The sequence below is a fragment of the Panthera pardus genome, unplaced genomic scaffold (genome assembly GCF_024362965.1).
Source record: "Panthera pardus isolate Hobbes unplaced genomic scaffold, ASM2436296v1 HiC_scaffold_2, whole genome shotgun sequence".
NCBI classification, from domain to species: Eukaryota; Metazoa; Chordata; class Mammalia; order Carnivora; family Felidae; genus Panthera; species Panthera pardus.
Window position 1 is genome coordinate 103,676,947 of NW_026526765.1, and position 11,692 is coordinate 103,688,638.

The following is an 11,692-nucleotide window of genomic DNA, read 5'->3' on the forward strand; positions in this document are numbered from 1 at the left end:
GGCTCTGTAAGCTCTTAAGTGTTCCAGTCTCCTTCACTATTTCTTTCCTCTATCTGTGACGTAGGGTTTTTGCCTCATAGTTGTTGCCTCATGGTCACAAGACGGCTGCCTCTTTTCCATACTCAGTGTCTTTGCTCTCAGCAGAAAGAAGGAATGTCTGAGGGGCTCAAAGGATTAAAAAAAGGACTAAGAGATGACATCTGAGGCAGAAAAACAAAACTTTCCCAGAAATCTGTAGCAGGCCTTTAATTATATCTAAACAGCCTGAAATGAATTTCCATGTCTTTGCTATAGTCTGGAAAAGCAAAGATTTTAGAGAGACACATTCCTACCTGAAACAAAACATGAATATGGTTGGTAAGGAAATGGGGGAGCCTGGCCTGAGCACACTCCCCCCAAGCCACCACTCCTGGCTTCTCTACACTGGCCATGTCTGGCCATTTCGTAGCTATTGGGCAGAACCCTAACACTGTGTACCAGATACACATACCTTGGTAGTGGCCTTGCATCTTTCTGAGGAAGTAGCCTCCTGAACATTTCTTCATGATCATCCAGCTTGACGCCATGTTGCTGAGACCACTTAATTTCCTTATTCTTTCAGTTAACACATACTTTTGTGGAACTTCTATACGTCAGGGACTGTTGCAAACATAGAAGTTATGAAAGGAACCAAGATCTCAAGGCCCCTATCCTCATGGAACTTAAATCACGAGGAATACTGGCTTTCAGCTCAGAGTTGTCCCATCTCTGGGCACCTTTGTTTAGGGTTTAACCTGCACCACTGTGTGTGACAACCCTGATAATTCCCCAGGAATCCAGGTTTCTGTCCATCCATTTCTAGAAGAAGTCAGAAACAAACAAAAAAAAAACGGGCAACAAACATTATTTTTGCCAAAATGAGCCTGCTACCTATTCCAAGTCTCTTATATTATTAAACAGAATATGTGCCCTCTCTGTCTGAAGCACCTGCCTGTAAGTCACTCCATTTGTTCAAAGCTTGCTCAAGAAGAATGTTTTCACCTTTTTACTGCACGAGAGATTTTACTAAATGCCAATTCCAGTTTCCACCTTGATAGCAACCAAGAGTTAAAAAAAATTTTGGATCCAGTGTTGGAACATCTCATCAAACTTAAATCTAATGGAAATTCCTCAGGGAGCAATTCATGCCCATTGACAGTTAGTGGCCTAATTTCCCCAGCACATTTTAATTGATAGTCTGTGTGCATTCTGAAGCTCCTTCATAAAATTCAGATTCGGTGTTTATGCGAATCTGGTCGATCTGTTGCTTTTAACTTCTTTGTTTAGGGGAAAGGGATGGTAAAATCTCAGTTCTGACAAAATCTTTTCCTCTTTCCTGGTTGACTCAGAATCCCATACATAAAGAGAGCACGACAATGCCAGAGTCCTTATGTAAAGCTATTCAAAGTGGAATGGGATCCTTGAGGAGTTTGAAGATTCCGTACGTAGGTGATTAAGGCTAATGTGGTTGAGTTTACGACTTTATAACTTTCCTAACAAACTCCTTACCAAACTGTCTCTTCTCTAGCTACTGGGTTCTGTTTTGTGGTCTCTGTTCCAACTAAGCATGGGCTTTTCCTTACCTCACCCTCACACCTTCCCTAAAGAGTTTCTCCTTGATCTCTGTCAAGCCATGTCCTTTAAACTATGTTGCTTCAAATCATACTTCTTAAACTCACCATGTCTAACCCTGTCCTACCTGTCCTCACTCTGTCCTGCCTGACTCCCTCAACACTTGTATATAGCTATGTCTAGCTTTCCATCCCTGCACCGCTGTACTCATGCCTGTTCTGGTTCTACATCAAATGATCAAACTCATAAAACGGATGTCAGTGTCTTCTATACCCTCAGGAGCTCCCCACCATATACTGTGTTGAGCTATACCCTATATACTATCCTTGCCCAGAATACACCCTCTCTACATGGGGCCACTGCAGGTTTAAGATGCAAATTTTCTCTTTAGCATGCTCAATTTTCTAGGCAATTTATATTTGAGACTGCAAGTTAGTGGGTGGGTGACTGGTTCCAGTCTTCTCTGGGCGGTGACAGAATCGTGGGGAGGTCATCTGTGTTTCCTCCATCTGCTGAGGCTTCTCTGTGCTTAAGCAGGAGCAATACCCCAGTTCAGGCTTTATGTTTCCAAGCAGCCTTTGACTAAATCGCTCCCCTTTGGGAGTCCACTGATTCTGGGTCCTCAGAGGAGTAGGTGTAAGGATAGGTACAGTTCCATGCACATGCTAATGAAGAATGCAGAACCTGAGCTTCAGTTTCCATTCCAATAAAATGAGAGATTACATATTTATCATAAATTCGATGTAAGGATTAGGTGAGAAGATGTATAGTCAGATCCTTTGTACATTACAGGTGCTCAGCATATATTAATTCTCTCCTACATCCCTGTCACATTGTCATGTTGAGATATCCACTGTTCAGTAGCCCAAAGTCTCATTCCCCCGCCACCATCCCCATCCCATTATTGTGAACCCCTCCAGGAGAAAATCACATCCTCCTTGTTTTTACATAAGGAAGAATTGGATGATAGAAAGAACATTAGGAATGATGAAACCATAATCTTGTTCATGGACTTGCTGTTCAAATGACTTTGGGCTAGTTTACTTGTCAGTAAAACAAAAGGTTTGTTCTGGAACATTGCTAAGATCCATGTGTCTAACCCAAATCCCCTAAAAAACTCAGGGATGGGTACCCAGTAGACATGATTCTCAAGACTTTTGTTTTTAACTTTATTTAAATTCCGCTTAGTTAATATACAGTGTCATATTAGTTTCAGGTGCACAATACAGTGATTCAGCACTTCCATACATCACCCAGTATCATCACAAGTGCCCTCCTTAGTCCCCATTGCCTGTTTAATCCCTTTCCCTACCCACCTCCCCTCTGGTAACCATCAGTTTGTTCTCTATAGGTATGAGCCTGTTTCTTGGTTTGCCTCTGTCTCTCTCTCTTTTTTTCCCTTCGTTTGTTTGTCTGTTTTATTTCTTAAATTCCACATGCTCAAGACTTTTCGTAGGCAAATGGGTGAGTGTCCAATGTCTTGATGGCATGGTGGCCATGCTGGGCCTTCCTACCCAATGGTCTCATAGAAGTCTGAAAGGCTCAAAAATGTTATCATACTGAAGTTCCTCAGGGCCACAGAGGGAAAGTGTCTCTTCAGTCTCAAGCCCAATTCCAGGCCAAATTCTCTGAACCAACCAAGCAAGTCACCCAGATGCACACCCTCCCCTAAACTCCGTCCACTCAACCCAGCCAAGAAGATTGATATAGGGGTGCCGGTGGGAATGATAAATTGAGAGATAGGAATTTCAATTCAGGTTCTGCAAACAATGAAAGCTAAGGTACACAATGGGTGAGCAAATGTTTGACACTTCTCCACCCACTGACAGTGTCATGAAGTTCAGTATTGATGTTGAGAATGGCTTTGAGATTATCAGGTAAAACATGCTATATTGATCTGATTATAAAATTGCCAATTCTACTATTACATTTCTCTGTAAAAAGAAAGGTTTTTCCCCACCCCAGGCCTTTGTTTTTTTTATGGTCATAGAAAACCTGACAAATTTGCATTACAACCAATCAGTGTAGATGGTACCTTTGAGCCTATTTTAAGCAAAACTGGAAAGAAGGTCCTGGTTCTTGATGTGTTCATGGTACCATTCCAAGAATATTTACCATATTTTTTTCTAGTGAGCTAGTTTGGATTTTTCTTTAAGAATACTATGACAAGATCATTCTGATACAACATCATTTTTGTCTCTGAAGACCAGGAACCTGAAACTGATACAAGTTTTCATAATTAGTTGAAATTGGCCAAAGGTCCAGTTGGGGGGAGGAAGGGATTAGAAATTAGTCACCAAAGGGAAATGAATTGCCCAGCTCAAAAGATAAGGTAACTTCCATTTTAGTCCATTCCTCATTTGGAAATCTGGACTAGGAGACAGTACAGTAAAGAGATACAACTCTTCCTAAGATGTAAGCTCTTGGCGATTTTCAATTTTCACCCATCTGTAGTTTAGGGATTTGCAGAAGAACTTAGAACAGGTGTTATGAAGGCTGTCAACTCAAATGTACCTGGGCATAACTGATATATCCTGCTTCATCAGTTTGGAATATGAAATAACCTCCCATTTCTTTGAATGTTCAAATTATAATAATTCCAATTCCCTGTTTTCACTGAGAAGAGAAGTCTGTTCTTTCTTTCCTGGCCATTGCCCATGAGAAGCCAAGAACCTCAGTCACACAGGCCAACACAGTCACTCATGGGAGAAGCTGCCAGCTCTTGCTTTGTCACTACTGAAAACATTAGTCCATCAGTCTAGTGTAGACAAAAGGGCCAGGAGGGGTTGGCAGGGAAGAAGAGTGCTTCTCCCTGGAATGCCTTGTTCCACTCAGGCATGGGGCCCCATGCCATACCAAGCCGGGTTCCAGCAAGATGAGTGTCTGTGATCAGTCTTCTTTTCTCACATACTCAGCCATTTGCCACTGGGCATGGTCATGGTGTGATGGTGACTGAATGTGGAAGAGGCAGTATCAGGGCTGGACCACCTTGCCTCCTGGAAAATCTTGACCCTATTCTTAAGCTTAAGGCACTCAAATGTACCTGATGGGGCAGTTCCTCTTGGGTTTCACTCCAGTGACTTTTCCTGCTAACTCAGTTCAATTAAAAAGATTTCAGTATTTCAGAGATGTTCAAATAACTTGGAATATCTGAAATAAAGATTCTGATTCCTGTTTCTTTTCAGCTCTCAAAGAATCCCATTATAAATACAGGACTGGTACATAGGACTGACACCTTTGAATGCCATTGCCAAGAGCAGCCAGGCATTCATACTTTGTCAAATCAGAGAATGCCAGGTTTCAACTCTTATGTGAGAACAAAGGGTGACCCCTAGCCTGACATCTGCCAAGCCTCCCAGATAGCTCAGTCCAGAACACAACTGTCTACGCTGAAGTGACTTGATAACTAGAATGAGAAACAGCAACTTCTACATGGCCTTTTCCCAAGAATAATGATAACAACAATAATTTTAAGCTCATCATCATTGGGCCACCAGTAATAAAGATAAGTTAATGGTTTGTGAGTACTGACTGAGTACTCTGCATACATCCATGAACGCTCAGTGAACAGAGAAGGGTAAGAGAGGAAGAGCCCTGAGTCCCCAAGTGTGCAGGCCCTGTGCCAGTCCTGGCATACGTATCAAGCTACACAGCTAAGGCTCGGAGAAGTTAAGGAACTGGTCCATGGTCACAGAGCCAGTACGCGGCAGAGCTGGGATTCAGAAACATGTCCTCCTAACTGTAGCGTCTGTGCTCTTAACCACTGTACCCTAGGGCCTCTCTGAATGAGCAATCAGGCAAGCTGTTGACTAATCAAATAGGCAGAAGTGGAGGACACAGAAGGTAGGGGGTCCATCTAAAACTCTTTCTCATCCTCTCCTCACATCTCTGTTCCATGCCAGGTGTGCCTTGGTGATTAATGCTTCTGACGCTCTGGGTGCGTCCAGATGATATGCTATCTACAGCCCACAAATGGGAAATTTCAAGATGGTGTTCTTTAACAGGCTTGCCACCAAATGCTGTCAGAAAACTAAAATTGTCCAGGCTATTTTGAGACCAAACTCAAAGTTTTCTCCAGCTTCTCCCCAAGTAAATTGATGTTCACGAATCTCAGAGCTGTTCTCTGCCTCACATTTTAGTTGGAGTCATATAGCTAGAATTTGTGCTCATTCAAATTCATGTCCCTGTGTTGACCCCAAGCCTTCTAGAAAGCCCAGTGGAATTACATGGTCTCGGATGGAATCAGGGGCCTGCGTTCATCAGTTTCAAAGTAGAGAGAAGGCGAGAGTTGACTCAGAACATGAACACGGTACCAAGAATAAAATCAGAATTGCCCATTTAATGTTTACACGTTGCCTAGGCTGGGGGTGAGTGTAGCTTGTTTACTTTTGAGTATAAATTACTGAGTTTTCCCACCTTGAGATAGAAACCCAACCTGTGAGACAAAATTTTCTTTCCTTCCCTCTTTTTCTAACAAGTTAGAGATGCCTTGGTGAAATGTGCATTGGTTTTCATTCCAGGTGAGAAAATAGAAGTAAGGCTGAAAATGCTAAGTAACGCATCCAAGGTGCATCTGAGACTAGACTAGACAGGACACTAATATAAATAGTCGCGAGGACGGGAAATTTCAAGCCCCTCCACCAATTGTTGGCAGTTGACACTTGGCCCTGGGTCCTGGAGCCCTCATGGTCACTGTGTAGCCTGGGAAGTGATAGAGGGTGACACACACAGAGAATCTTTTCCTGGAAATGGGTTTGGAGGAGAGCTTATTATAAACAATAAGCCCTTGTGTATGGGATTGAAAATAAACTCAGACAGTGCATAAGGTTACGGTTATGTGTTGAAAGGCTAAAATCCACCATCTGTCACCTATCTACATGCCCTGACCCAAGCATTTGCCTCTGCCTGGACTCTCATTCCAGGAAATCTGACTAAGCGATCAGGATTTCTTTACACGGAGGCAGCGATTTACGGTAGACGGCCATGGAATTGAGGCTTATTTTTAACAACAGATAATATTTTGGTTCTTTTTAAGAAAAGAGTCAGTGTTGTATTAGGTGGTCACATGATTTTTTATCTGTCTGCTCATTACTGGTTACCCAAATGCTGCAGTCTAACGGGCTCTTCTGAGTCAGCTTTCATTTATTCCCCTCTGTAAGTATATATGATATTATCCAGTACAACGTGTTTGTTGGCTTCAAGCTATATGAGTGGAAAAAAAAAATCACAAGCTCTCAGGCTTTGCCCCTCCCTACAAAAAAACATGATGATTTTCCATGCTTGCTTTTGAGTGCATGCTACAGTTATCATTAAGCAGATAATATTTTCTGGGCCAGAAACTGTATATATGGGTCAGGATGTTATCTCTTCCCGTCCCCCATGATGTACATCTCAGCTGAAATGCTTCCTTCCTGTCTTTCTTTCTCTGGTGGCACAGCTATGGTTCTGGAGTTAACTGTGTAATTTCAAGAGGATATTTTCTGTCAACTCAAAGCACTTAGGAGGACTCAGGGAAAAAGTATTTTGGCACTTACCTAGGCAGGATGATTGTGCTGGTTGCAATAACATTTTGGAAATTAAAAGTGTCTTTAGTCTTGTGATTACATAAATTTCTGCTTGGCAAACGAGGATTGTTCTGGCTTCGTGGGCCTGGGATCTAACATACCGTCTTTTTTAACCTAAATTCTTTTTCTGTGTGAGTCTGCCTTGTTGGTGAGGGCACAACCCAGGAGGTGCCGGCTGGCTGTAATCCCGGTCCTAAAGCCATTGAACAATGCAGGGGTCCAGGGGGGCCTCAAATCTCTTTAGTCATTTTAGGAGATAAGGAGGACTGGGTGGGAACGTCACAGCTTCTCATTCATTTGGCTCATGTTCAGCTACAAGAAGGAGCTCGAGGGCACACAGGGAAAGTGCGGCTACTGTGTTTCCCTGATTCAGTCCCTGAAACAGGAATATTTCATGTATTAAAGGAGTCCCCTTGGCAGCTTAATGCTATAAAAAGTTGGAAATTTTACCCCAAGGGCAGGTTCCCCGCCCGGGGCTACGGATGGGCTCCTGGCAGGCTGCAGGTTTATAGAGGGTGGAAAATTCACAATTGTGTAGAAAATAGCCTGTGTGAGAGATGTGCCACACAATTGTGTCCTAGGTCATCTAGCATAGTGGTTAAGGCCCTGGCCTCTGACAAGTTCAACTGGCTGTATCTTTCACTAGTTGTGTGGCCCCAAATGAGCTATTTAACCTCTGAGTGCTTCTGTCTCTTCATCTATAAAGTAAGGGCAATGGCAATACTATCCCCTCTCCCCATAGGGTGGTCATCTTAAATGAGTTAACACATGTGAACTAGTGTGGCTCACACAGTTAAGACTCAATACATTTTTTAGGGGTGCCTGGGTGGCTCAGTCGGTTAAGCCTCCGACTTTGGCTCAGGTCATGATCTCATGGATTGTGACTTCAAGCCCCACGTCGGGCTCTGTGCTGACAACTCAGAGCCTGGAGCCTCCTTTAGATTCTGTGTCTCCCTCACTCTCTCTGCCCCTCCCCCACTCACCCTCTGTCTCTCTCTCTCTCTCTTAAAAATAAAATAAACGTTAAAAAAATACTCAATAAACTTTAAATATTATTTGACATATCTGTGGCTGCTGTCATGATAAATGAAAAATACATTCTTTTAAATGTGATTTCATTGCTATTCTTTGTTGATACATACAGGTTCAGTGGACAGAAACCAAATGGAGACTTATCATCATAAGCGGATTCTTTTCTCTTTAAAAACATTTTTTTAATGTTTATTTATTTTTGAGAGAGAGACAGAGCACAAGTGGGAGAGGGGCAGAGAGAGGGAGACACAGAATCTGAAGCAGGCTCCAGGCTCTGAGCTCTCAACCTAGAGCCCATTGTGGGGCTCAAACTCCCAAACCATGAGATCAAGACCTGAACCCAAGTCGGATGCTTAACCACCTGAGCCACCCAGGCACCCCTATCATCATAAGGGGATTCTTATTGTCAGAAAGAGATGGAAGGAATAAAGAGGTGGGGCTGAGTTATCCCCAAATAGGGGAGAAAATACAAATGGTAGGCAGGGCCAGTGCTTCTCAGTAGGCACAGGAGATGGAGAGGCTAGGACCCATGATATTTTTAGGAAGTCATAAAAATGTTTTAAATTCTTTTAAAATTAGAAGTAATGTTTCTAATGAAATATTAATGCATTTATCTTTGTGCAGTATGTACAAATTAAAAATATAATTTTTGGTATTTTTCTGTAGCAAGTTGGCCAATGAAGGCACATGTATTAGAGCCCGCGGAAGTCATACTGCGGCCTGGGTGCAAGTGCTTCTGTTACATTTGTTTGTGTGCTTTGCTGCATTCCTAGTGAATGGGGAGGTCTTGGAGCAGAGCCTCCATCTGAGGTGTCATCATATACGCAAAGCCTATCACGGTGCCTGGCACGTAATAGGCAACCAATACCGAACCAATGGTTAGCATTTTCGGGTTACAAGCAACGAACTTGGTGCCCTGGAAAGAAGGGCATTGGTCAGTCTCTAAGCAAGTCAATCTCAGTGCAGCCTAGAAGTACATTTGGAAGTGGCATTCTAGGGGCGCCTGGGTGGCTCAGTCAGTTGAGTGTCCGACTTCAGCTCAGGTCATGATCTCACAGTTTGTGGGTTCAAGCCCCGCGTCAGGCTCTGTGCTGATGGCTCGGAGCCTGGAGCCTGCTTTAGATTCTGTGTCTCCCTCTCTGCTCCTCCCCTGCTCATGCTCTGTCTCTCAAAAATGAATAAACACTAAAAAAAATTAAAAAAAAAATAAAAAAGAAAGTGGCATTCTATTTGTGGATCAAAGCCTAAAAGGACAGAAAAGTCACCGATCAAGTCAAAAGAGAGACATATACTCCATTTTCTCTGGATTTGACTTGAGGGGGGGTCTTTACATGAAAGACTGCACGTTGAGCTGCAAATGGGCCCAGCTTCTGGAAAGGGGGCCCTCACACTTAGGGCCTAGAGAAGTGGGGTTGTTAGCAGCAGAAGGGGAAAAGCAACTCTGGAGATTTGATCACAAACAAGTAACACCCTCTTTTCCTTCCTTCAGGCTCTTCCGGTCCCTCTGCTGCCTGAGGCCAGGGAAGGAAGAGGTACCTAACAGGACAGCCACACCTTGGGAAGCTGAGAATTTGGTGACTAAGAACCAGATACAGTGAGACCAGTGGAATTGCCAGAGTTGTGCCCAGAGAGCTCACTGTGAACTGGATCCGCTTCATGGAATACTGGGGAGGTAGGTTGGGGGCAGAACTGGGGGGAAGCATGAAGGAAATCGAGGTACGTAACTGTGGTCTAGAGGAAGAAGGGAAATACTGTCACTTTGGATTCTTTAGTGAATCAAAAATCTCCTTTTGCTTCATTTCTTGTATTCAAAAATGTTTCAAATATACTGTGAACTATTCACCTTAGGAAATATTATCAGAAATTTAAAAAAGTAACACGGATGATTCTTAGCAATAAAATATTCAGCAGTTTTTCGTATGGGAAATTTTAAACATATAGAAACAGAAAGAATACTGTGATTTCCTCCAGGTACCTACTACTTAGCTTTCTTCTTAGTCAATCTTGCTTCCTCTGTATGTCTTAGCCCCTTCCCCCTCCCTTATTATTTTGAAGAAAAGCTCAGACATCATAGAATACCATTTTTATAATGTTAAAAATAACTAAAATTTTAAAAAAGGCTTTTCATGAATATATAGATGCAGTAAGACCATATAAAAAGAAATTCAAGGCAAGGAAAAGCACGGCACGTGGGGTGGTGGTTACTGCATGTCGGCGGGGCTGGGTTACAAGTAGATTAGTATCTGCGATTTTGTTTTCATCAGGCAGTTCTGGGTACTTACTTGTTACCTTGTCAAAAATAAAAGGAGACGGCGCAAAGACCAATATGAGAAGGTACATGAACCCAGGATTCACATTCATCCACTGCTGTGCACAGAAGCCCCGTTGGTCCCCTTTTCTGCCTGAGCCAATGGAGTCATCGTCGTCTTCCTTTTCAGAGGTAACTAGACTGCGTGGCAGGAGAGGACTTTGAATCCAGCTTATTTGAAGTCCTGGGTTACATGGGTGGAAATCTGTGTCCATAAGCACGTCCGTGTCCTGTTTCACTTTTACCCACGTCACTTGGCCTTATTCCTGCCTGAATTCTGGGCCCCCCCTCACAGCTTGCTAATGATGGCTTCCTACCCAGGAGAGGAGCATCCCTTGAGGCCAAATGTGCCATGGGGGTTTCAATGAGATGCCCGTGAGGCGAAGTTTATTTCTGGCAGGCAGGAGAGGTTCCAGAGCAAGGGGGAAGACGGAGTAAGAAAGAAGTAAGCAGGGAGGAGGTAAAACAGAAAGAAAAAGAAAGAGTTGGGGAAAGGTTTGTTCAGAGCTACATATAGTATGTATTTTCTCAGTCCAAGATGTACTTAAATTGATGACTTAGAAAAACAGTTCCACTATCGGCTTAGGTCCTTGCTTGAGTTTTGGACTTTAATACAACTGTGATAGATGGCATTGCTTGAGTTAATTAACTTCCATATATTGAGCAGAGGGGTGGCGGCAGAGTGGAGTCCATTGACACATCTTTCAGTCCTGGCTCTGACCTCCTGAGGGGGTCATAGAAGCTCTCTAGGCCTCAGTTTCCATATCTGTAAGAACAAGGAGGTTGGGCTAGAAGATGTCCAGGGTCCACTTCAGATGTAACATTTTAAATGTTTTTTGGTTTTTTTTTAATCTTTATTTATTTTTGTGAGAGAGAGAGAGAGACAGAGAGAAAGCAGGGGAGGGGCAGAGAGAGAAGGAGACACAGAATCCGAAGCAGGCTCCAGGCTCTGAGCTGCCAGCACAGAGCCCGATGCAGGGCTTGAACCCACGAGCTGTGAGATCATGACCTGAGCCGAAGTCAGATGCTTAACCGCTTAACTGACTGAGCCACCCAGGCGCCCCCAGATGTAACATTTTATGATAAAAGAAACCTTTCTCTTTCATTTTGTATGGTTAAGTGACTTGACAGACCATACATTGCTCAGAAATGAATATTTCACAGGGATTTAAAAGAACAGTAAATTCAGTCTCCGACT